Here is a 27,955-nt window from a genome sequence, read left to right on the forward strand (position 1 = left end):
TTTGTGCATATATGAACATATGTAAGGACTTGCTTGAGTGTTGCACCAAGGCCACACAAATGCGGCACCACTCCTGCAAGCTGTGAGCTCTCCCATGCACTCCTCTGAATTACCTGTCAGCATCGATTACAGAGAGTCTGTGTGGATGGGATCTTGGATTTTCTCTCCCTCAGAATTAAGATAAGCTCCTGCCTGCCTGTTTGAGATGCCCCTTGTTGACCCACCTGTTGAGTGTGATGTGAGATGTGTGTGCCGCCACTCTGGCCATATTATCCTCCAGTTATGCACACACATGCACTCATGCCAAGCTGGAAGCACTCACTCTTTTCATCTGTTCCATTGCTCCCCATCGCCCCTGCTCCTCGTATCTCCTCTCACCTTTGTTTTCAGCCCTTGTTTTTCCTCTCTAACCCCTCTTGCTAAGCTTTCTGTCTGTTCTTATTCAACCTCATCTCTTTCTTACCACAGCTCGTTGACAGCAAATTCCAAAGAGAGTGTGCTTCTTTTGCTTTTATTGATGCAGAAATAAAACATTCTGCTTTGTGAGATTGGAGATATGTTATTTTAAATGGACCCCATCCCCGACAGTTGAGGTGCACAATACTGGTCACCATGTTTTCAGTGAATATATGAATAGATAAGTTTACCAGCACTGGACATCAGACATAACCTCACTATCTTGATGCACCAAAATCATTTGCGATAATGAGAAAAATTGTTTAAATGGCAGCTTAAGCAAATTGAATTATTTCCTATTTTGGCCCAAATGAGTCCTAATTCTCCTCGAAAGTATGTTAGTGCTGCTCATGTAGTGCACACTGTTTATGTGATTGTAACAACACAGGCAACTCTTAGTAAGATTATAAGAACAGAGACAGTTATTTACCATGTAAACAAATGAAAAATCAGTTATTAATTATTAAGCACACGCTAAACCTTAAAGCTCAGAAATGCTACAGTAGGCAAGTAAAGATGGAAAAAGGTTACATGGCAGTAATAAAACATTTTTCTTACCATCAGAATACATAAAAAGCTCTTCATGCTGTTACTCTAACTATTTATGAGTCAGTCAAGTCTGTTTTTTTTATTTATTATCAGTGCAGGAGGTCTTTCTGTAACACAGTGACACTACAGCAAAATACTGACTCTCTGGCTTGGAGAGGGGCTTATTCCTCCTCATGGATTCTTTTTTTATTTTTTCTCACACAATCAGAAAATAATATTTGATAAGAAATCTGAAATGCAAATGATCTGTGTCTTTGTGGTGGTCCTAAACCATTGCAAAAGGTTTAATCAGAGGAGAGAAGCTGGTCCTTAAAAAGGCGCTTTTCATAATTTGCACAGCTTCAAGCCTAATTTTAAGTTGACGAGAGTCTTGTGGATGGGAGTCAGATCTAATATCATTTCAGCTGAGGCCTGATTACACTCTCAATAGTGAGCTGACTCTTCTCTGTGGTAGGTTAAGGAGAGACAGGGAAGATATATTTTTAGGTTTCTTAAGAGAGAATTCAGATTCATAAATACTGATTGGCTTTTTTGGTTCCAGAAGAGATGAGGTGTGACTCTAGGTGGCACTCAAAATATCAGAGATAAGCTTTCTGAATATTTCAAATTTTTTTCACATATATTTAGTATAGTTTTGGGGGTTAAGCAAAGGTAAACACAGTTTTTTTTAGGTTTTTAGGAGGTCAAACAATTGGATTGGATGAAATCGTGTTTTTTTCTGTTCCACCTTCCTTTTCACTTCCCAGCAATAACCCATTTTCAAGTGTGACAGTGACTCAGGTACTATTCCCTGTCTTTATCAGCTTGTCTCAAACATGGCAAAGTAATTGTGTCCTCGTCCAGCCATATTGTTATTGTACTTACAGCCCCTAATCCCCTCAGGTAATCCCATCGACTTCACCACAACCATAACCTCCCTGGTTGAGCTTTCCTGAACAGCTGTCATGTGCTGCTATTTTACTGTCAGACTGTTAGGGCAAATATGAGTTTATTATCAATGTTTAAGGTGGTCAGGATTAATTTTTCTTTTTTATTAGCTAAGATAGACTGACTGTGCCCATATGAAGATGTGTAAACATGTGAGGAAAAGGAAAAGCAGCCTTGTAATTGGATTCATATGGAGATGATCATCGTCCCCATTAGTCCCATTTGTGTACGGTGATGTAGACTCAGTCTTTCATTGCTTCTCATTGCTTCCACCTTTCCCCTTGGAAATGAACAATTATCTTTTGTAAATTGATTTCAGCCACCCACCAAGTTGCACATCAAACACGGGCACATAAAACCATTCCGTCCAGCACCCACTTTCTCTCACTTGCACACATGCAAGCACACTGGGCTTTATCTCTTCCTTTGTGCAAACATACATCTAGGTCACAAGGAAATTCAAAACATACAATTCTTTTCATGTTTGCTAGTCTCTAATCCCCCTAATTATGTTTGTCATGCTCAGAATATGGTTCCTGTATTTGAACTTGAGTAGGATCAAGTAACACTGGTAAAGACTCGAGAACTCAGTGGCTTTTGATAACAGCTGATAGTCAACATCGACTGAGGGGAAGATCACGAGCCAACTACAGAAAAGATTTTATAGTACAGGTCCTGTGTAGCAGAAAACACCATGATGCTTAAATCCTATTAGCAGCTATATAGTTAAGTGGATACATTAGCCAGCGGCTTGATATTCAACAAAACCCCCAGATTTAAGGTTTAAGACACCATGAAGCTCAGTCACAATGATCAGATTTCTCCAGAAGGTTTTGTCCTGTTTGCATAGTAGTGGTCTAAAAAGCACTTTCAAAATGATCAGAATAGGAAAGTATGATATATATATATATATATATATATATATATATATATATATATATATATATATATATATATATATATATATATGTGTGTGTGTGTGTGTGTGTGTGTATTCTCTTTTTTCTTTTCTTTCCACTTAGGAAGTAAGATGTTAAAAATCCTATTATATTAAAGTGCAGTTGATTTGCACTTAGATAAAAATGTGCAAATCATCCAGAATTTGCTATCTACAGTAATTATTATGCAATATGTTTTTATTCTGTAACCAAAATAAAATGGAAAAAAAACAACCATTTTTACATCTTATTGCTTATTTGTACTACATTCTGTTGGTCAAGCACAGTCCTTTATGTATTCCAGCACTGTGTAAAACAATGAATTCCTTGTTTTTAAATTAACATGTTAATAAATTATCTTCAAATTTACTGATAACGGAGATTATATCAACCTGGAACAGTCTTTGTGCTAAGATAGGAAAATTTAGATGCAGATTATAATCTTACACACAAATTATAATGACTGTCTTTTCATTTAACCCCTAAGAACAAAGTGTTTTTCCTTTTTTTTTTATTTAGTGGACATGATTCATTTTTTCTCTTTTTGGCCTGAAGTAAATACACGAATAACTACACAACTTACAATAATATCCAGAAGTGACTTTTTGTAGTTTATGCCTGCATCTGGTATTTTTGTTGAGGATTAGCTAGAAAATCCACAACAAAGCAGAGCACAGTCTCAGTGTTGTATCTCTATGATCTTGAACAGCTTGGGATTTCACTACATACACCATGTTCACAAATGCTGCCCAAACTGGGAGAGAAAGCCAGGTGCTATAAGAGGGTATCGCCACATTTGAGGGGTGTGGCGCCTGTACGTGCTGAGCCAGAGGCTAGAGTTGCTCTAGGTGTATAAGGTTTCCAGGTGTTGTTAAGATGAAGTTTAGACCTAAGCTTCCTCTGTGCTGCCTCCAGGCTATACACCCTCAACTTTATTCCACAGGCAGTCTTTCTCCCAGTATTTATCCAGCCGGTCTAGATTCCCACCTCAGTAAAGGAAGCCTTCACCATTGCTGACAGAGAGGATGTTTGATAAAGCTTGTTACAACTCATTGAGGCTGAGCTTCTTTTTTGAAGGACTTTTCCATATCCACCTGATCTCATTAAGCGTTTAGTGTATATTGTTTGTGATCATGCTCACAGTTTATTCCTTTTCTGTTGCTGGTCTGTAGAATCACCCCTTTGGAAATTTGCTTGGAAATCTTTACATGGAGAAGGGAAAGCATGCTTGAACTGGATAAGAGAAGATATACTTCCCTTAGGGGACATTCGTTGTGGGCTATAGTGCAAGCAGGCTGCAAAGCCATACAAAGAAACAGAACAAAACAAAAAGACGTCACAGTACAGACACATGACAACATTAAATAATAGAATAATAACAATGGAACAGATAGATTAATACTAAGGACTCTCTCTCTCTCTCTCTCTCTCTCTCTCTCTCTATATATATATATATATATATATATATATACATATATAAATGAAGACACACTTGGAAACATTTATTATTCAGGATTGAGCAAAGTCACAGCCGAGGGAAACATTGATGTTGGTTAGAAAGCATGAAACTAACAGCAGTTAACCATCCATTACTGTGGGTACTCATCCACTCTCCTACTCAATATTAAGATCACCCAGCTTCCTCCACTGCCTGACAGACACGATTTACTATCCCTGCTTCTGCTGGAGGCTTTGTCACTTAAATATAAAGAAATGTCAGTTTTGGTTATTTGCTTTCACCACTGATCCTGTTGTTTTTCTAAGGGGGCAATGTCAAAAACGTTTCAACAAATAATTTTTTTTTTCCCAAAAATGTTTATTTATTAATTTATTTTATAAAGAATCCTTCCTTCAGCCTTTATATGATAGTTATGGTAGCTACAGAGGAATAGTGTGACAACTCCTGAAGTCAGAGAAGTTTAACAAGAGAAGTAAAAGGTCATGGAAAAGTGCTGCAGGTTCTCAGTAAGATCAGTTTTGCTATCTGAATGCAGAAATACTGTCTGTCTGACAAGACACAAGCAACCTAAAAACTCTGACTCTGTTTACTTACTCTACTTCAAATTATAGCTAAAGAGATTTGATTCTAACTAATGGAAATTCGACTGCATCTTGATGAGAGAGAACTGAGGAGACAGGAGGCTTTTCAGAGGACTCATATATTAGGATACACTAGTACATTTTGGGGACTTGTGTGTTGTCTGATTGGGTATAGTATGTTTATCCTAAACTTTAGCCCATTAATATTTAAATTTGGTACATCCCTATTCTATAACCTTTGCAACATTATATTGTCACAACATTTCTTTAAATAATTTTGTATCTAATTTTGCAGATGTTTTCTGCCCACCACCGACTTTAATAGGCACAATTCTGGAGCCGTCGCTGACCAGCAGCATCTTGAGGTTGAAAATCCACAATATACAACTTTGTTTTGTTTTTTTTTGTTTTTTTTGCCTGGACAGATTTTTTTTTTCCTATGTCCAATTAAAAGTTAAATTTACAATTTTTTCTATTTCACATTTCAGGTTTCAGAGGGTTAAAGATCAATTTAAAGTAGCACTTGAAAGCAAGGTTGTCTTAATTTGTTTTCTCAACTCTCTCGCTTCTCTCTCCTAATGTCTGTCCTTGAATCTGCTGGGGGCTGACAAATACAGAAAGAGGAGTGAAAAGGAGGAATCAAGTGTGTGAAAATTGAGAAATGAGAACAGGGGAAATTGTCTATGTGAATGTTTAATTTGGAACCAATTCACATCAGTCTGTTCAGCTGTAGGATATGGCATGCATGGAACAGTCCAATATGTACAGCTTATCAAATTAATAGTTTGTTAGCCTGTTTCCTGCTTTGTTTATCCAACTTCCTGGAACACGATGCGGTCATCCGAAACAATTCACAACAAAAGTTTACATTTTTCTGAGTACTCAAGTCAAACTGTGGAGAGGGAAAAATTGTTATGTGCTGAGCATTTATCAGAGTTCATGAAGGTTCAGGGATGAGTGGACATCTGATTTATTCACATAGGATCACACAGCTATGTGGAAACATGGTGTAAGGCATTGAAATAAAGTATTATACAGTATTTACCAGAAGTTATACTCATAGCAGTGGGAATTAGAAATGAAGGTCTGTTTTTTAATGCATGCACCCTAACCTGACAAGGCAAATTAAAGACTTGGCCTCTATTTGACAAAACACAATATCCCTACTGTCAATTCTTGACCTAGCATTATGCGGATTTCCCATTTCGTTTTTTTTTTTCATTGTAAAATTAGACTTTGCTGCATTTTGCTAGAATATATATTTGACCAAATTATGACTGATAATTTTGTATTCTTGCTTCTTTTTGGTTTACATATACCATAAAATATGATTTCATGAATTGTTTCTATGCCCAAATTACAGGATGAGCTTCTAGAATATTTCAGTCCATTTTTACTCTTCATAACAAAATGCTAAACATATCTGTCCATTTCTAATTTAAAAAACAAAAAAGACAAACTTCTAATGAGTTTGAAGAATAACACACATCTTTATTATCAGGTAGAATGCACACAATACCAAACGTGTTTGGAAGTATTAGAATGTGCAACACTGGTTCTCAAACCTTTAGAACCACGAGATATCAAATTAAAATTTTTATATGGCATGTGTACTAACTTTAGTATTTATGAGTCATTGTATTAAAAATTAATGCTCTAATTTCAAAGATTTATCTGTTCGTTAATGGTTTAATTTTGACATCCCTTGTAAAAATCCCAAATTTATTTAATATATGTAGGCTATATATATATTTTTTACAATTATCTGGTTACCCCCTGAAATGATCTTGCGACCCCCATGGGGATTTCGACCCCCAGTTTGAGAACCACTGCCTTTCAAGATGGTGCTCCTATCCCAGCATGCAACATGGTGTGCCTTCACGTTTTTTATTATGCCATTGTGTAAACCAGCACAGTGGGGTAATGCAAATTATTACTAGTCAGTCATTCAGGAGCATGTCATTTTCAGTTCAAGAAAATCATTTTTATCATTTCTAACTGTGCAAGTAAATTCACCAGATATGCTGAAGCCTAGGAAGTCTAGCAGGAAACCTTTATGGTTATCACTGAGCAGCACTCCTGCCCTGAGACTCAGAGGAAACACATTGCCCGGTCACTTGTTGCATTATAATTTTAGAGGATTCTAAACCTCTATATGTTAAGCTACGACCTGCATGTTGAGATAACATGCTTGCCCTCTGATGCTTATTTAAGTCAACGAGTGCACACCGAATAGACACAGCTGAGGAAGAAAGGCTGCAGAGAAAAAATAAAACTCAGCAAACTGTCACAAAAATGTATGGGTTTTTTTTTTTTTTTTTTTAGCCCATGACAGATGTGTTGCACCTTACAGGGTGCAGGGGCATGAGTCAATCATACATTTAAGCACAGGATGTCTCTGCATGTCCTAGCTCCCTTCAACACCTTCAATGCATTACGGTGACAGACGCGTAAGGTGATTAGAAAAAAGTCGAGTGACTTACACCAATCATGTGCAACCTGACATCTTGGCAGTTCAACGGCTTTGTGTAAAAGGAAAGATATACTGAGGTAAAGTGTTGCTTAGTTTTCTTGGAAAGGACAGACCTCTTCCCACAGATCAGCTGTTTAAACTCACTGAGCTGAAAAAAAAATCAGTTCTTTTCTTCCTCGAAGAAGCTGTAGTCTGTGTCTGCCTGGTGTGAAAATATTCCATTTTTGATAGTGTTTCTTGCACAGCATTCCTCTGGGGATATTTCTTATTTAGAGAATGTTTTGTGTTCCACTGGTTTGTAGAAAAGGCTTGAGTGTTCTGACAATTTGTGCAGTCATTCATTACAATCCCTCTATGCACTGTAGCAGATGTTTTATCTGAGGGTGGGCTGGCCTGTGAGGTACAATCTAGCAGATGTTATACCAGCCACGTTGCACAAGTTTGGATAACATGACGATATACTGAGAGCGGTTGGGGATTTGCTCTTATTCTTTCTATTAAACAAATATGATTTTATTTCAGGAAACAAATTGCCTAATTGAATAAAAAAGAAACCGTTTATAATAGTTATTAAAAATGATGCGGTCTTGATTGGTTTCAAATCAGCAGATTGGCTTAAAAGCGGATATAAATACCATTTTTTAGATATTGACTCTCCAATCTGATTCCTTAGAGGTCCGATTCCAGTGGAGACATTGTGTTTTCCTGCAGTCTTCCACTCATAACAGTCAAAGCTTTTATCTAAAGCTAATACCAATTATTCTCAATGTTCAAAGGGATATTCAGCGCTCATCATTAGCTTAATCAGTAAATTTCAGGCGTATTTACTGATTGCACAAATGGGAGATCATTAATTAATGTCACCAAATGGGCGGTCATTAAGAAAGTGAGTCGTTTGAGGAAAGAGGCGTCTTGCTGGCTTTGACAACACTTGTAAACCCATTGTTCTAAAACATCCATTAAGTATACCTCCACAGATTGAATGGACTGATTAAAAGTTGCCATGGTGATGAAAGTTAGGTACTATAACCCCAACTCTATGATCTGACTGAACTCTTTAATGGGGTCTCTGCATCTCAGCTCAGTGAAATCTGCATATGCTCAGCCAGGCAGGACTTTCTAACTCAGTCCTCTGGGAGCTGCTTGAAAACACCACTTTGCTCAGGTTTATGTGGGGAAGTGCAATTACTAAGCCCTCTGCCCTGACACAGTACACAGTAACGTAATTATCTTTGAAGTTAGAGCAGTTCAACCTGCATTGTTTAACCCTCATGTTACAGGTCAGCAGGGATGTCTCTTCCAATCTATCCTGATAAAAATGAATTATAAATATGTTGTGTATCAGTGCTGAATGGCACCAAGAAACAATTCAACAAATCACATCTTTGAAAAGTGATGAATGATCAATTCTTCACCTGTGCATTAGGTGTTGTTTGACAATAAAATATTATTAATACATTATTATTTTAGTCAAAGATCAAAGATTTATTGAGTACATAAATGGAAAATATCCTAACTCAGCATTGTCTCCTGCATGATATCTTCCTCCTGCACTCTGGGTATTTTCCCCCCTTGACAGAAGTATTCCCCACAGTCAGCCTTAATCTGTTAAAGATTTTTAATTTGTCTCTGACCTCTGGATCTTTTTCAGACATTTTTAAGCTGGCTGTTGTGCAGCCACTGCTGACGAAGCCCAATTTAGACCACACTTCTCTAATGAGCTATTGCTTAACATTCATTTCTACCTAAGGCTCTGGAAAGAATCATTTCTGCACAGTTTATATCATTTATGAATGAAACGTAATATATTTATCTTCAACAGCTTTCAGTCTGGTTTCTTAGCACAAAAACAACCATGGCTAAGTTGACCAATGATCTACTGTTGAAAACAGAAAGAGGGAAACTTTGATTTTGATTGTCTTAGATTTAATTGCTGCCTTTGACACCACTGAACCATCCTAGCATAACTTACATCAAATGTTCTCAAAGAGTAACTCCTCTCACATATCTGTCTTTTAAAATATTTATGACTTTATTAATTCAACAAAGCCTGATAAAATCTAATTGTGTTTGTAAAGGGAATTTTTTTCAGTTATTTTGGGAAAAGAGCAGCCCAGTCTTATAATATAAACATATGGGAAATACAATAGCATCACAATTTAAAGTTTAGGCTTGTTAGATGGCAGCAGGGTGTTATTTTGTACTAAGCAACATCAGCAAACCTGTGACCCGTGAGCATAAAAATGCATGATTTAGCACAAACCACATAGATAGATTGGCCCCTGCAATCATGCACTATTCATTTTTATCCCTAGAAATAAAATAGAAAAGTGAAAGGGCAAGTGCTACATATAACCACAAAAACCAAGTCTACTGATATCTTATGTAACCTTTTTTTATGTAATTAGTCATATTAACAATTCTTAACACATACAAGGTGAATCTATATGAAGGGAAAAAAGACAAACATTACAGCCGTGGGAGATTTTTTTTCCCCCATTAAGCCGTAGGCACTGTCAAATAGAATTAAAAATAGTTATTATAGAGAAACGTTTTACTTTTTAATGCAGCAGTTCAAATTTTAAATTGAATTTTTTTAGTAACAGATCTTCTTTCTGACTATTGAAAAGCAATAATCCTAAATACATTTTACGGTTTGCTTTACTACACTTACTGCTGTTGCCACTTATGCAAATCCCAACCGTTAAAAGCTGAAAGCACCTGATGAATATTTAACTTCAGTACGGGGCAGCTAAATGTTATATTACAGTATAATACCTATACATGGAGGTTTACTCATGTGACCTACTGCGAATTGTATAACTTGGTTGATGAATCTGTATTTACAGCCACATGTATTAACCTTGCCCGTATTTTTCTGTCCTACAGAGGTCTTCTCAATAGGCTAGTTTAGGACATTTTTCAAACATCTCCTCCTAGCAGAACGATGATGCAAGCACTCAGGCTTTTAGCTGCCTGGTGTGCAGCCAGGTAGAATGACATATGGCAAGGAGGCATGAGAGATGTGCAGCAAATCACACTTAGGTGAACACAATCTCTGCCTCGACTTTCAGGTTTCATAAATGATGCAGTGTGAGCAAAAGAAAACATTTGGATTCCCCAGGAGCGAAGACAAATGCCTTTTAAATCCCACTTTTAAGTGCACTTAAAAATAAAGGAAATATTCCTGTTGGCTGTCACTATAGGTAGTAGAGAACTCTGTCCAAGCATTTAGAGAAGTAGGCCGAAAATACTGCTTGGCTTGTTTAACGTTGACCTGAAAAACACGCATCTATTTTAAAGCAGGACATAAATCCACCTCAAGCAGGTCTGGGTTTTTAGACAGGCCACGTCAGGTTACAGGAGTCAAATCCATGCCGAAGGTCAGAGTTCAAAGTTCATCTGTAATGTGGGTGAGGAGAAACTACAGCATTTTCTGTGAATAATAAGTGATGCTAAAGTTAACATTTTATATAAACGAGCTTAAACTCAAATTCAAAAGTCAGCTGTGATTATGTAGCGTTACTAAATAAAAATATTCAGTGTTAGGATGTTAGGGAACAGAAAATGCCAGCACTCAAGCACTTTGAATTGTCTTGTACATGAAATGTGCTGTTCAGATAAACTTGCCTTGCCTTGTCAGGTGATCTAGTTTCTATGAAGGGGTACTTCAGAGGTACTGTACGTCGTAATTTGTTGAAGGAACACTCTAAATTGGTATATTTTAGATTCACTCTAGAAGCCTTGAATCCAACATCAACAACAGACTTCAAAGTACACTGACACTGAGAGCAATCCAAGAACATATGAGCTCTAAAAAATACAAGAGAAAACACCAAAATGAGCCTCTCAATGGAACTATGAAAAAAGACACACTTCACATATCATAGAACAATAAAAATTGACCCATAATTTCAGACCTCACCGCTCAGGACTAAGGAACTATTTTGCATGTCCTAACTCATATGGACCTCAGTTGCATTTGGATTTGAGGAGTGAGGTATTGCAAACAATCACACTGTTGCACTGGAAACAAATAAATGACCAAATGAGAGGAAAAGCAAAAAGGAAGAGATAGAAAGACGGATGAGGAAAAAGAGAGTGAATTAAGGCTTTTCCAACTCTGACAGCTTATGGGGCTTTTGTGTGATTGCTGTTGGCAGTGATAAGATAAGGTTCACTAATGAGGTGTTGAGGAGAAATTTTCATTTATTATCATACTTCACTAATGCAACTGTGGAGTAATATCGAGCGGAAGCACTGTTCATGCAAGCCCTAAAAGCTTTAAACAGGATGGACTGGAAATGGTGCTTTTAAAACCTGTTTAACCCTGGTAGCTGCAGCCGTGACAGGCATTAGTGCGGTTATTGGGAACGTTAGGTCCAAACACCTGATGCAGAGACTGTTATTTCTCATTAACATATCCCAGTGCTGCCTTCTCCTCTATTTTAATTATCTGTAGTAGCAGTTCAAAGAAGGTATGTGATTAATACAGTTTGTATGTTTTTGAGCAGGATTACCTGGAGTTGCAGACAGATTTGAATGAAAGTTTACCCCGACTCTAAAGCGATTAACTTTGGGTGCTGATCCAAATCTGGATCTGAATCCGGGAATTAAATCGTTCAGCCTTGGCAGATATGCAATCTTGGACTGCTCTTATGTTTTCTTTTCTTTCTTAACTTAATGGTATTTAGGTGTCTGAGTCGGTTTGAATAAAATTACTTCTCTGTAAAGTCTCTCCCTTGGTAAACAGGACTTTATCTGGTGCAAGTAATGTGCACAGACAAATAATTTTACTTCAGTCAAGGAGGTTATGCTATTGGTAGTTTTAATGTTTGACAATTAACATGGTGTTGTAAAAACTTAAATCAAATTGGATGGTGGATTTGAGGATTGGCAAAAGGTGTATCCTGTGAATTTTGGTGCATATTGGGATCACTGCTACACCACGGGCCTCAACTACACGTGTAAATTTGACATTGCAATCCTAAATTATATTTTGATGTGAGATGTAGAACCAATCCACCAATAAAGATTGATATGATTTGCAAATATCCCATGACAGATATATTACCATAACATCACGCATTGAGCTTATTTTCAAAATGTTGCATAAAAATAGATTCTTGACAGAGTGTGTGATTCTTCTCAATAAATCATAGATTTGTTAAACACCTAGCTTTTGTATTTACCAGATTGCAGTTCAAACTTTAAGATGTTTGTACCATTACGGACGTTTTCTGCTCGGTGAAAGAAATGTGAGAAAATGTTTGCACTGTCCAAAACTTGTTATCAAATGATAAAATACTGGCATATTGAGTATATGGTTGATTTTATGAATACATTTTATGCAGGAGCTCAGCAGTTAAATGGAGTGGTCATAAATTAACTGAGACATGAAGAATTAAAAAGTCAACACACTCTTGTAGTACTCCATCATAACAGGTTGACTGACACAGTTTCTGAACATGTAGCCTCCGTGTTTTAAAGCTACTTTATCTATTTTTGTGTGTGTTTTTATCTCCTGGTTTCTAAATCTAGCCTGCAGTCTTTTAAATGTAAGCTCCCAACGACTTCAGTTACACAAGACATTTGTATTTCCAAATAAATGCAATGAACAAACTACCATCCTTCCTAGTGTTGATCTCAAGCCAAAAAAAGGGAAAAAAATAAATAAATAAAATAAAATAAAGCAAATGAGAGCATTGTGGCAGCATTGTAACTGGACTATTTTGCATTGTGATGCACTAAAACTTCATTACATTTGTTTTGGCTTCTCTACCAAGCAGGGTTGCACATTCATTAAATGTGAATTTGTTGTTTTAGGCTACCATCACTGGTGTCTTTTGCATCAGAAACACCAACTTAATGGTTTATCTTTTAAGGGAAAAAAACATAGGACATCATTTTCTTTATCAAAGGAGACTATAAAGGCTGTCATAAAAAAAACTAAGAACATATATTACAAAATGATAACATTTGATTTGATTACAAGACATATTAACCACAAACTGCAATAATCAAAAGAAATTAAATTTAATTGAAATTTGTCACAAGCAGCATTTAAATCAACATTGTATAATAAATTAGATTGTCCTCTACTAATGGTTAAAGTTTGAAATGAGTGCCAGACCAGCCTGTATAACAATGTACATAACAGCACAATAAACTGAACCTGTGTAGTATTGAAGAGCTCAGAAACATATTACAAACCTAATCTTTAGGAGCTGAGGGTAAGATTGCCAAGATAGTATAAACAGATATATATAGAATGACACAGCATGTAAAGGTTACCGGGAGGAAATCAACAGTAGGAAAAACATGCATGCATCGGACAAGATGTTTCCAATCAGTGACCGACCCAGAGAGTTCTGGAGGCAGAGAAAAGCAAATCCCAGGAACAAAGCCAGCACAAACAGATGCTGGAACATGTACTAAAATCCAGTGCAAAAGGCCAGGTACAGAATGAAAATGAAAAAAAATTCTGCCAGTTTAGGTGAAAAAAAACCAAATCATTATTGCCAAAAGCCCAGAAAAATGTTATGAAAAAAGAAGAGGGCTTTATTTTACTTAAAAAAATATAAATCCTACAGTATATGACAGATGAGCCAGTATTCTTATAGAGCTTAGAGGTAAAATATTACTACAATGAATTTAATGTAAACATTGTGTTCAACTACATATGATAAATGATAACAAATAAAGGATAAAAATGGACTTGATATTCCCCACAGTGAAAAACATCCAGCCCAGCTCCAGTTACAGCAAACATAGCAGTCGTCTCTTACTTTGATGCAATTGCTAGAATTTGACAAACCCACTGCATTAAGATCCGAGTGTGAGCTCCGTGATGTGGTATTTATGTTTTGACTGTAAGCGGCACGCAAAGAGTAAAACAAAACACAAGTTAAAAAAAATATGGTGTGCTGATCACCAAACCTGAGAAATATTACATTAGACTGACAGATGAAAATATCTTTATCAACAGTCTTTCTGATTCTGCATACATGGTATACATGGTATACATGGTATACATGGTATACATGCAGCATAGTATGTACATGTCTATCATATCACATCAGCACATCAGATTACATGAAAGCATGCCACTAAATATTTCACTTGTGTTCCCCTTTTCTCACCACCACTCAAGTCACATTAAAAACAAGATCAAGAAGAGATGAGAGGAAGAGGGAATAGTGGGGGAAATGGGTCTGCCTTCTTGCCTCAGCATTACTAATGAGACATTAGCCTCAGTGTGTATGGAGCTGTCAGATAGTCAAAGCAGCAAGTCATCTAATGGAAAATAACAGATCTGACTACTGCGGTCTAATACCTAGAAAGAAATCAATAAAAAAAAAAAGAGAGAAATCAAGGATTATGGACTATATTAAGTCACATACACATAATGAGTATCATTACCAGCCATGACTCCTACTACATATAATTAACTTAAGTATATCTATTTTTCATAAATGAAACTTTTTATATTCTGCATAGTTCTTATGCCCTCATTGTGTTTTCATGACAGCTTTGTTGAGATGCAGATCAACATGTAACACAAGGCCTTTTGTGTGTGATTCAGAATTACAAGTTCATTTAGTTTGCCAGGAAACATTTTCACACTATTTGCCAGGATAAAATGTTAGAATTACGCTCTTTTGCAAAGCAAATTTAATCTCAGTTTTCTTAAATTGAAATAGCTTGGTCTCATTTTAATGTTTATCAGCCTTAATTCAGAGTCAGAAAGAGAAAAACTTTGTTCTCTGTCATTGACAGAAAATTATCTTAGGCGTGGCGCAGATACAAGAGACAATAACAGACAACAATGGAACACTAGCATCCACTTCAGACATATTTAAGTTATATTTGGGTAAAAAGTGACAAGTGCAATGAAAAATGAGGGAATTGTATTATGGAAACTGTTATTTAAGGTGAAAGTGACAAAGGTTCTGACAGAGGGAATAAATTATTTAATGTATATGTTTTTCTTAATAGGGGGTACTTTATAACTGCAGTCAGATGGTAGTAGCTGAAAAGAACGATGCAGGGAACGAGGAGGTTCTGGTGTAATGGGAAGCTTTTCTTTCTATTGCTTGTGTATGGAGTACAGATAAATGAGGTTTGATTCTCACCAATTATTTTGCTTGCTTGATTAATGATTTGGAAACTTCACTTTGGTCATGACAGAAGCAAAACTGAACCAGGATGAAATATTGAATGCTAACAAATCTGCATGTTTACAAAGCCACATACCAAAAACATGCTCAAAACATCATGTATGTTAATGGACCATCAGTGTGTGGATTAGTCCTTTTACCTTCCTATAGATTTATAGATATGATATGATAGACATAAATACATTCATAGGTAGATTATTATTCCAGATAGGCTCATTAAGACTATATTTCACATTGGTGTTAATATACTGTATGAATCTAATACTGTAATAAGCATACCCAAAAGAAATTTTAGCCATCACATAAATTTTGCTTGGACAACTCAATGAATAGTTCTGGCCAGTGAGTTGGCTGCTGCTCAGATTTTAATAAGTTAAATCCTTTGGATGACTCAGATTCTGCAGATAATTTAAGACAGCTATATTTTTTTTTTTTTGTTTTATTACTGCTTCCTGTTCAGTAATTTGCCATGATTGTTAAAAGAAAGAAAAATCCCAAAGCTAAGACTTGTACTCTCTGCCTGTAGCTTCATCAGACTTCAAAGTGCATTACCAGCCACACCGAAGCTCTTTAATGAATCAACACTGGCAAGAGCCATCAATATGAAGGCACTGAATAATGCCTTTAGTGCTACACTTAGCTTGTTACCGTATTCGTTCTAGAAGTGCTGATTGTGGAAACTGGGGAATATACTGTATAGCTGCAGTGCTCTCATTTATGGTGTCAACCTAAATGCATTTATAGTAATATCATTAATTTGATTAATTTTTCATATCGACACCCTTAAAATGACGTGGGGTTACTTACATAATCCGAGGCCAGCATTACATAAAATGCTTCATGAAATGATTTTCTCCTTGATGGCACACTGTAAATTAAACCATGAAATGAAACACCCATTTCTGAGCAGGTCTCTTACAGACAACAATACCTGTACATGCATGTATCTCAAGTTACTTTATACTCTTTGTATAATAGATGCTGTTTGTTCATTTTCCCTTTTAAATAATTCAATTCATTTAGAGGAGCAAATTACATTAATTGTCTCTAATGTTACAGTAAAAGTGAAGTGGCAAACGCACTCATTTGTTGCAGTTTTAATACAGAATTTGACTAATTTTACTTTTATTGGTTTTGCCAGATTTCTTGTAATATAAAGCAAAATCTAACCTCTTTCAGCCAAGAGTTTGCTGACTCATGACAATTCATCCTCACAGCCAGTGACATCGGTGTCTTAACTGCAGAGTAAAGGCAGCGCTTTGCACTGTGATTTATTGAGTGGGCCTACTGCAGAGGGAAGCCAGGAGAATAAAGTGCTCTCACCTGGAAAGTAAGGCTCACTCTGGTCTGGAGAGGCTTTTTTCCTGAGGCTTCACTGCTCACATTACTGTAAAAAGAGCCAATGAGGTCTGAATGATTCCATATTCATGAGTGGATTAATGAACAGTTGCAGGAATCGTGTCTGCGCCGGCAATTTAATTCTCAGCATTTATCAGTACTGAATATATCAATGGACAAAAGAAAGTGAAGCAGGCGGTTGGAGCACTGACCACTGCTTCTAAATAATGAACATGGAGAGAATGTGTGCATCTCTTTCCAGCATGTTGAGTTAAAAGCCTGGGACAGAGCAGTGTAAACTGCTTGTACACTCACAGTGCACGGGCCCTCTGCATGCTGTGTCTTTGCTGCTTTGTGGCCTTGCAGGTTTCTTTGTTAACACATGTACAATGCAGCCACATGAGCCCAACAATCCCTCTCCCATGTGCATGCTGAGCTACTCAGGTTGAACACTGCAAGGTAACTTGCAATTTTTCATGTTAGATCATGTCCAAGATCTGCATCACCTGGCAGTCAATGTGTGTTATCTTCTCAGTCTAATTTTTAACTTATTCCAGGCATTCAAGTTCTACACAGCTTTTCAATCTGGTTGGATTCGGGTGTAATAATAAACTTAAATAGAGGAGGTTTTTACAGCAGTCTGCTATCTTGACATCCTGCTGCAAACAACTTAAATACCTTAAAGATGCTTACAAGGGATGCAGCAATTCCAGGCTTTTACATCTCACAGTCCTCTAAGTCTCCTCTGATCCCATCAATTAAACTGCAAGCTTTTTTTTATAGGGGCCTAACACCTTTTGTCCTTTATACAGAAAAGCCTGCCTTTAAAGCTGTCCACATTACCTGATGGCAGCTTAGCCAATCTCAGCATATTGATATAACTGTATCCATTTAAATTTTTACAATACTAACTAAAACATGGACTCTCAATAAAGAATATGAACTGAAATTCAATTTCATTAAGAGTAAGTGCATATATTTAAAAGGACAGACTTGGAGCTATGCCATTTATTGAATTACATTATTTTTTTTTTTTTCTTTTGTTCATTGCTTAAAATACCTAAATTGTAAAATGACTATATTACTTAAGAACGATGACGAACAAGATCAAAATGTGGAAGTCTTGTTCTTTTATCTTTTCTGCTGCCATTTGCCACTAATTCCTACTAAAAAAAACAAAAATAAATCCCCGTTAGGTGGGATGTTGAAAATGAGATAGTTCTCGTCAACACTCTGAAACCACAGCTACAAAATCACAGTAATTAGACTCTGTATGAGAGACAGGGCACTGGTGGAAAAAAAAAATCCAGTAGCATTTTGTAGGGGAAACACTGGTGATCGAAACCATGAATTGTCCCTGAGGCTGAACAAATGTGGTAATTAATTTTATGACCATATCACCCAACTCCAGCTGAACTAAACTACAGCGGTTCATGAAAAGGAATATCGTGATATTTTTGTCCATAAATCTTAATCTTTAACTGAGTGAATTAATTAGACAGGGCGTTAAATGCTCTGAGTGAAGCATGACATGCATCATAGACTGACTCTCTTTGCCAGACTCTGAATCACAGCTTGAATTCAGGTCTAATAATGACACTGATGACAGGACTCATCTTAAATTATTGCTGAGGCTGATGATTTGTTCTGCTGAAAGCTTAACTGACTCTTTGCAGTGGAACACAGGAACAGCTTTATCTAGAAAAGGTGCTGGACTGGAGTGTCAAGGAAAGAACAGTGCCCCATTGCAGCATATGTTGTCCCAGATGCCATCAGCATGGGAACATCAGTGAAAACATGTCACATGAAGCAGCCTCTGTGCTGTCCCTTTGAGTTTCTTCAATTTCCACTTTTCAGAATTACTAAATATTACTAGTGCTGACAAGGAACACAGGAACACAGTATGTGCTTTGAATCTACAAGTGCACAATGTAGCGTGACTCTTTTCTTTTCCTAAAAGGATCCTCCGTGCATTAGTCTGTTCTTCACATGCACATGTCCCTCACTGATCTTCTCAGGCAATCCTAGAGTACCAGCACAAATGCCCTCTTATGCTGATCTTACCCTGAAGAAAATCTGCTGAAAGCAAAGAATGTGACGGTACAAGACCACGCAGAGATATACTTGCCATCCTTATCGTTCTACCCCACTTATTCCGGATAAAAACAAATTACAACCCATGTCACTCATAAGACCTGTCTTTGACTTCACAAGATGCTCCTGATGAATAATCCTGGAGAACAAAAACATACATGGGAGTACATAAATGTCTTTGTCACAATCATGTTTGCTGGGCCACTCTTCTGACACACACTGCCACACTGTTACCATTCATTGCTATTCAGAGCTGCCCTGCAAGCAAAGGAGAAGAAACTGGTTAGGATCAGACATTAAATGAATGCAAAACAAAACTGCCTCAGAGTTTGTGTCACTTAATAGCTTTCCAGCTTCCATACCCCAGGGTCCAGTCTGTTCACAGAGGGCAGAATGGCTTTAATAAAAGACCACGAATGCACCTCTGAAATAAAGTGTCAACAATGAGAGTTCTTTCATTCTGGCACCGCATGGCTTTTTAATGTTACCAGGCACCTTTCTTTAGGCACTGCACTAGAGAAAATTATGTATCAGACTAAATACTGTGCTCTAATAATAATCTTGAAAGTGATGCTAATCATAATTCTGTGCAACACATTTATTTAACAGGAAATTGGGATAGAAGAAGACCATGTTTGCTTTACTTATTTTCTCATTAAGCTCAACCACAGGTTTTGGCTGCAGTACCAACTAGTACCAACTCACCTGTTAACTCTAAGAATCTAGCAGACTAAATTTAACACTATAGTACACTGGATTTAAAATTTCATGAAATTCAAATCTCATTTACTATTTAAATTCTCTGCTAATTAAAGTAGAAGATGTTATCATGAACAGACCAGCGTAAAAGGCAGAAAATGCAGTTTGTTGTCAAGTAACATTTTTAATCTAAATGGAAAACAAATCTGGATCCTTTTCTACCATAGCATTACAACTTCTATTAAATAATACATTTTTACACTTAAATTCATACAAAAAAAGGGCGTTGAGTAAATCACAATGGGACTTTAAAGCTCTTTTCATCTAGGCTGAGAGCGGGATTAGCACTGTTTTAGCAACACCTGCTACAACACAGATTATCGCTATAGATAATCAAAAACTTTATATTTCATTTAGTTTTTTCACAAATTTGCATGTAAAATTTGATTAGCATGAAACTGAATTTCATCCTGTCAGATTCTTCCTTATATCTCCACAGAATGATCGTCTCATAATGTTAAATCTTTTTTTTCTTTTCTGTTAACTGGACTGCTTTCATACAAGCTCTGAGCTGCATGCTCATTTTGTATTTTAGCTGGAAAGCCATCTTCTATTTCCTGTAACACCATTACAACATCATTATGTGTGCTCTAGAAGGCATCCCATGCCACTTTAATATTGTATGAGTGAAGGAATAGCACACCACTGTCTTGCTTTCATGAACCTATAAAGAAATCCATTCTCTTACATATTTTTTTAAACTAAGCATTGCATTTGCTGTCGCCAGGGTACAGTAAATATGTATGTTTATTTATGGAAAAGCCATTTTTAAGTTTACTGTTTGCATATACATGCTCGTGGGCATGTCTCTAAATGGAAAGACTTGTCTGTATGTGCCTGCTGCACATATATGTGTTACTTTATTTAAGGCTTGCTTTTGGGTTCAATAGGCAGCACATAGTTGTGTTCCTTCCTTTTTGTTTACCACAAGAATGACTCACACTGAAATCAAATAGTTGTACCTCTGTAGTATTGGCAGACAACATGACAATATGTAATGCTAATAACCTTAGCTCAGTCATTTCATGCTCAGTTGGAAAATCAAGTTAGGATTCCAATACAACCTCAGGTGGTGATTTCCTCAATTTCTTTTTTTTTTTTTTTTCCCCCCCCAATGCAATACTCCTGAGGCGCCTGCACAGGTTGAATCAGCAAGCTTAACAAAACAAGCCAAATAAGCAATGTTCGTGAGACACATCAAATCACACACTCTCTACATCAGACTGGACTTTTCAAAGAGCAGTGTTACTTTTAGCCGGTTTGCTCCTCACCCTCTGCAGTCTGTTGCTCGCGACTGCAGCATGCTCTAAAGATTTGTTGCGCATTTGTACGCCCTCCTCCACTGCAGCTGTCATGCTTTTAAGTGCAGCTAGGCACTTCTTGATTGACTGCTCCAGATCAGTGAAGTACGTGAGATGAAATGTACTCAAAAGCAAAACCTTGTCACATTGCCAAAATCAGAAATGTCTAAATTTGATATAAATTATCTGTCACACTGATCCACATGTACAGTTTAGGAAAAGCAGTGCCTCTGACACATTTGAACATTGAATTTGGATTTATTTCTGCTTCTTGGCCACTGGCCAGCGATACCTAGCACATTTTATTACAAGATAAAATAACCCTGCCAGTGTTGTCACCTTATTTTATAATCATGAAAGAGAGATAAGAAATCAAACAGAATGTAATAATTTGGTTTGGTTTAAATTTAGAATAATCTTCAAGCTGGATATCTTAGGAGGCTGACAGCAGCATTGCAAAGCTAAACTAAAAACTAAAAGTTTCCAAACCACTCTTAAAAGCTGTACACCAAAAACACCAGTTGGGTTCTCCAGTAATCTCTCTGTCTTCTATTTTTGTTTTTTCTCCTATTTTAATATGAAGACCTTTAATCTTCAAACCACTTAAGCACACTAACCTTTTATATTAAGGAACATGCACAACAAAATGGTTTTCCTTTTTATACACGAGATAAAAAGGGTCACAGATAATTTGAAATGGGGTCATTTTTTTTACTGAATACATTAGGCTGTAGACAAACAGAGTGAAAATACCCGTAATATCACGTTAAAAAGTGGCAGGTTTTTGGTAACATTCTCTTGAGGCAGTTTAATTTCTATATTTAATTATACTTAACATCAGACATGATTATTTGCATCAAGCTGTGGACCACAGGAAGCTATTTTTGTCCTCCTATCCACGTGTGCTTCTCTGCACCTCAGCAGCTGAGCAGAATCAGTCTGATCTGTGCCAATGCTCGACCTTTCAGTGCTATGGGTCAGCATCATGGACATGTGCCAGAAATCCCAGCACTTCAAGACCATATTGGGTCTGCTGCTCCTTGCAACCTTCAACCCTCCTACACCTCCTGTGCCCCTTCCTCCACAGGCTGTAACCTGACCCACCCTCACATTTGTAATGTCTTATTAAAAGCAACACAAAAGATAAGAGGATTGAAGTAGGAAAAAATTTGTTCTCTCCATATTAAATAGTCTTAGCTTTTTCGGAAGGTTTTATATTCAGTGTTTCATATAATGTTAGTTCCAGAAGACAGTTTATATGTCACTGCAATGAAAGTATTTAGATATATAAACAGAATTAAAGACTGAATAAGTGACTTTTTCCAGAAATGTGTGTCATATTTAAAGCAATCCTATTAAAACTTTTATTTTTAAATATGACTACATTTTTATATTGGGAAGAAAAATACCTCAAACTATACCCTACACTTTTTTTTTACTTTCACCAACTTCAGCCTGAACCATAGATTTTCTGCTTTTGGTTGACTTGGACTAAAGGACATCTGGCAAATGGGTGACCAGTGGCAATACAGCCTTTTCCCATTTTCACCCTGACTATGCTGTGAACCACTCTGAAAATAAAGCCAACAAGTACATCTAAAAATCAATAATGTTGCATGATAACAAGTCAGCAGTCAAAGCAGAAACTTGACCTCTACAGCTAAACTAATGTAGGTTTGTTGTTGTAATGTCATGAGGATTAAAAAAAAAAAGTCTTTGTATTACAAGGGAAGATGATGCAAAACAACTTTATTGGGTCTTCACTTTTATGCAATTTTGCAATAAATAAATAAATAAATTTCAGTTGTTAACAGATTATCACGACCATGTCATCACATACCAACATTTGATTGGGATGTTGGGACACATATACCTTTGTCATGTTTTTAGTATGCAAGCTTCTGATCTACATGCACTTGCTGCTGTTTAAAGATTAAAAAAAAAGAAAAGAAAAAGTCTTCACTTGGAAGTTGGATGGGTGATGGATAAATAAAACACAAGCAGCTCCCAGGAGACAAATTTAGACCCAGGGGACACTGTTTTCCTCATTCTGCTGGTTTCTAAGGTGACAAGTTTCATGACAGTTGCTGTGTTCTCCTGAGAAAATGTTGTTAGATCTTAAACATTTTGCTCAGATACCACAAGATCTTCAAGAACTTGAAGTCTATGGGACAACACTGTCTGTTGGAAACTGATGTCAAAGGTAAATCCTGTATCTTGATGTCAGACTCTACAGGGCAATAACCAAGCATCTGCATATGATGAGTTAAGAATAACTGCAGATCAGCATTGAATGAAAATACCTCTGACTGTTGCTTTGCTATCTGATGGCTGAATTTGCCTGTATAAATTATTTTATGCAGGTTAAAAAAAACATATTCTCACATAAGGCATTTAACCATAAAAGGGACTGAGTAACATTTCCAATACTATATTATGGAACTAGTATAGCCTTTAGGTTTAAAAAATGATCAAGGGAAAGTTTGATTTGAAAGTTACAAGTATTTCCTGGCAATACTTAACCTGAACTGATACCTGTAAATACTTTGAGTGCTATTAATGCATCCATCTCACATCCTAAGTTCTCACAGCAAAACTTTTCTTTCCTTTTTATCACTGTGTATGTGCTCATGAAAATAATGACATGTAGGTATACAATCTTACATCAGCTGTCACAAGTGACGAGTACTAGTTTTAGGAAACCAAAGTCTGTAGTTGGAGGCTTGAAACTTTTTAAACTTTATGTTGTTGTCAACCTGTCTTTGGTTTTGCTTACTTGGTAAGGTTCAGGCATTAAAGACAACTCTGTTAAAATTAGGAAAACATTGTGGTGTGCCTTAAAACAGACCCTCTCCAAACATCTAGTACACTTTTGTAAGCTCTGCCTGTCAATGGTCCATGAGAAAAAAAAAAAAAAACTAGAAATGTGGAGTTGCCTCAGTTGGGTATCAGAACAAATGTACTATTCAAGTGGGGACTTATGTTGTAAAAAAAAACAGCTCACAGTTGCAGGGGAGCTAAGTTGTCATTTACAGTTTTCAGGTCACTTACTGAAGTTGTTGTTGGTTTGTGATAGCCAGCACGTTGTCCTTTTTGACAAACTGTGAAGTTATTGCAGACCACAGACTTTATCCAGGCTCTTGCATTCTTAAGTAGAGCTTGGAAACCTGTCCTTAAGTCGTATTCCACAATCACATTATGAGTTAGAAAAAAGGTGTAAGGTGAGTAATAATAATTTATGTTGGTATATGAATTATGTTCCATTTCACAGAATGTTTGCAGTCAAATGCTGAACATTCAGATGACATTATTCAAATTCTCATTTTGACATTGATTACCAAAGCAACCATTGTGGCTTTGAAGCTTTGACACATTCAGGTCAGTCCTTATTTTTATGTGTGTCACAGCAAACACAATGAATGTTTTTCAGCTGACTTTATCTTACGCTGAAGTCAATATTTTAGAAAAAAAATATAGTCCCCACTGCAGATGAGAAAATGTCAGTATAATCACAGCGAACGTTTTAATTGTGCACAGTGGCTTTCTGCATAAGTAGTAGATTGCAGCCAACCTGATCAACCTGCCTTTATCTGATGCACTGTAACATTCATGAGGAATAATCATATTTATTCTAAAGAAAGAGGGCATCTTTGAACTGCATCCCCCTGTGGAGTGACATTTAGTTCATACCTAATTTGTGAGGGTGAATTTGGTGTGCACTTGTGAATTAGTTTGGAGGGAAAATTCCAGAGCAGCTTGCCTGCTAAAGCCTACTGTGGAGGAAAATTAATAAATAAATAAAGATCACTCTTGGTTGAAACATGGCAGCAGGGGCAGCTGCAGGACTGACCCTGCCAAGGACAGAGCGCTTCCCATGCCTTTTCAATGCTGTGAATTGGGTCATTGAACAGCTAAATGGAGTCATTATGATGAGTAATTAAAAGAATACAGCTGAAGACTCTTAAACTCCCCTTTTCTCTTGGTTCCGCTGCGTTTTTTGTTGTCATGGGTCTTTGCTGACAGGCAGCTGCCTTGGGCCACTTTAACTACCACCCTTTTCACTGGAATGCAAATATCAGCCTCACCAGCTAATCAAGTCACATTATCTATTGTCTCCTCATCTACTGAAAATCTACCCATTTTGAAGATTTCTATTACTGATTGTTGAAGATTGAATTTTGCCCATTTTTATCTGGTACAACATGTCATACTCTAAATCACAAGGGATGAGAGCACTGAATTGTTTCATTTGAAAGGGGAGCAGTATGAATACTTAGTGTGCTGTAATCTGGAGCTTGTGTTATGCAGACATTAATATGTATGTAGGTGGGAAAATTGCAGCCTTGCATAGCTGCATTCTGCAGAGACTGTAAACAGACAACAAAACAGCAAGAAAGAAGCATGGACAAACGATGAAGAAATCATGTTTCATCTATATTAGGCTTATTATTGTGAATAGAAAGCATCCGTCTCTTTTTGTGTAAAGCTTTTCTGTGTGTCGTTATTTCTACTTCCAATAAAAAAGCATGAAAGATGTGCCAAAGTAGCCTCCCCCTGGGCAGTGTATGCATTCTCACTCGCTTTTATAGGGAGTCATTAAGATGATGGAAAGGCAGTGGGGGGGCTCATGTTTGATTAATTAGTAAAACTAACTTTGGCAAGACCAGAAACTGAAACAGAGGATTTCATTAGCTTGCACTTGTTAGATAAGGTTAATGAGGTGGTTCTCGTTCCTGAAACAAAAGGGGGTGGAGAATTAAAAAAACATGGCTCTGAATTCATTTTAGACACAGTGATGGAAAAAGGAGGTTACTGTTTGAACAAGCAGCTTCTTTTTTATTACATGCATCTTTCAGATCAGCCTCCATGGATTGGATTTACCATGCTGACTTAAATCCTTGCATAGTATATCGGCATGTTCAGTTGGGGACATAACAGTTACACACAAAAAGCGTTTCTTTGCTGCATGAAAACAAACTTCATCATGGACATTTTAATATTTACATGCATCTTTATCATTTATTGTTCCACAGACTTCAAGAAAAGAAATCATAGAACATCTGCACTGCTGGAGGCCACCAGGGATGCTTTCTCACACTGAGGATTTCAACCTAGATTACAGTGGTAAGTGCAGGTGTTTGGTACAGCTGTGCATGTAGCTTGACTCAGTTGAGACTCTGCATGAGCAAACACCCCCTAAGAGGATCACATCGCTAATCCACTGGTCAATACACACGACAAGAACAGTACAGCACCAAAGGCAAGTCACTCAAAGGACATGTCATTCCGAGAGTGGACAGCATAAATATCCCTCTGTGGATTTAAGCTGTTTTTGAGTTCAGGATTTCCTGTTTCTGTCAACAATTTATACAAGCACCACAAAGTGTATATGGTCTTACTTTCAGGTCCATATTTGACTAGATTTATTTTCTTTATTTATTTAATATCAATTCCTAAGTTATTTTCTTTTAATTATCAAAACTTCAAGGAGATAATATAAAAGCAAAAATAAAATTAATAATAAATAACTGAATATGTTCATTAATTCTTATAAATCAGCATTAATGAAAAAGATTCACATGTCACATGACAGTTTTCCATTCTAGAAAAATAATGTGAATCACTGAGGTTGGTTATGGAGATAAAAAGGTTTATACATAAACTTTGATTAAAGTTGTTTATCAGTGGTTTATTGGTCACTTTGTAGCCTGTTCAGACAGCTTATCAAGATTACTGAGAAATTTTATTTTTCCTGCTCTCTTTTCTTTTATTGAACAAAAACCTCTAATGTGCTATGTTGGTTTTTATGATGAGGGAAAAACCTCTTTAGTAATCAGTCAGAGCACCTCCGTGAACTAAATATTGAGCTTTTAAAAAGAAGAAATCATTTTGTTCTCTCCCAAAAACAAAAAAAAATTTCTCTCTCTTTTTTTTTCTTTTCAATGGGAAGGGTTTTTACAGGATTTTTATAATAATAATGGTGGTAACCTGGCAACAAATGACTGCTTTTGCCAGCTGATGTCCGCACAGTGACAGGAGATGCATGTGCACGCTGAACAATTACTGCTAATTAAGTGGGTCTTACAGAAGGGATGTGACCCTGTGAATCACCACTGACTCACTTTCTTGCAATATTTTTATAACCTGCATGACCTTTCATCTCATCTGAGTCACGAGTTGCTTAGCTGTCCTGTAACACAGAGCTGATGGCAGGGGCGACTAATGGCTTCAACACATAACTTTCTGACCTTAAGACTCTGTGATTCTGGCCCATTTTGATGGCATGATGACATTCATCGTGCACATTCCTAGAGCTGTCATTGCCCTGTAGCATACAGAGGTATAGAAAGCACACTTTTTTCTGTCCTGGAGCAATGCAAAACAGCTTTACTTTAGAGCACTGCATAACATGCCTGCAACTGGATATCACTACAATGGCTGACATTCAATTTTATTCAGCAAAGAAATGCAAGAGGAAATTATCGGAGGAAGTGAGGAAAAAGAAAAGAAAAGACATTTGTATCAGAGATTAACTGGATGATTTTGATTAAAACTTTTGTTAAGTAACTTGTTCTTTGCTGGAAAGAGAATCTATTCTTTCTGAGAGGTATATTTTACAAGAAATTTGTACTTTTACATTATGTGCTATATATGCTTGTGTTATTTATATCATTTTAATGAAGTCTAGTATTTTACATCTAAAATCAGAATGAAATTTGACACAGGTTTAAGAACAACATCAAATCATTGATCACTGCAATGACCAGTCTTCTGTTTAAGTCACCACAGTTTTAACTCTATCAAACTGTACAGTCTGAGCTTCTCTATCAACCCAGATTTCTAATCGATGACACTGAAGAAGAGTTTTTTGAATGGATTTCTGTAAAGAGCATCATGGAT

The 27,955-nt window shown here is 36.7% G+C and overlaps 1 protein-coding gene across 2 annotated transcripts in view; it reads left to right on the forward strand.

Annotated features, from left to right (window-relative positions):
- The window catches only part of elfn1a (extracellular leucine-rich repeat and fibronectin type III domain containing 1a), a 71,692-nt gene that overhangs the window by 21,033 nt on the left and 22,704 nt on the right, over positions 1–27,955 (forward strand). Inside the window, exons 1-2 of one of the 2 annotated variants that reach the window (XM_041977420.1) lie at positions 23,127–23,258; positions 26,089–26,179. The gene's annotated coding sequence lies outside the window, so the exon portion shown is untranslated. Of the gene's footprint in view, positions 1–23,126; positions 23,259–26,088; positions 26,180–27,955 lie in introns of those variants that run through there. The other variant, XM_041977412.1, reaches the window with a different exon arrangement.

The sequence above is a fragment of the Melanotaenia boesemani genome, chromosome 2, assembly GCF_017639745.1.
Source record: "Melanotaenia boesemani isolate fMelBoe1 chromosome 2, fMelBoe1.pri, whole genome shotgun sequence".
In the NCBI taxonomy this organism is placed as follows: Eukaryota; Metazoa; Chordata; class Actinopteri; order Atheriniformes; family Melanotaeniidae; genus Melanotaenia; species Melanotaenia boesemani.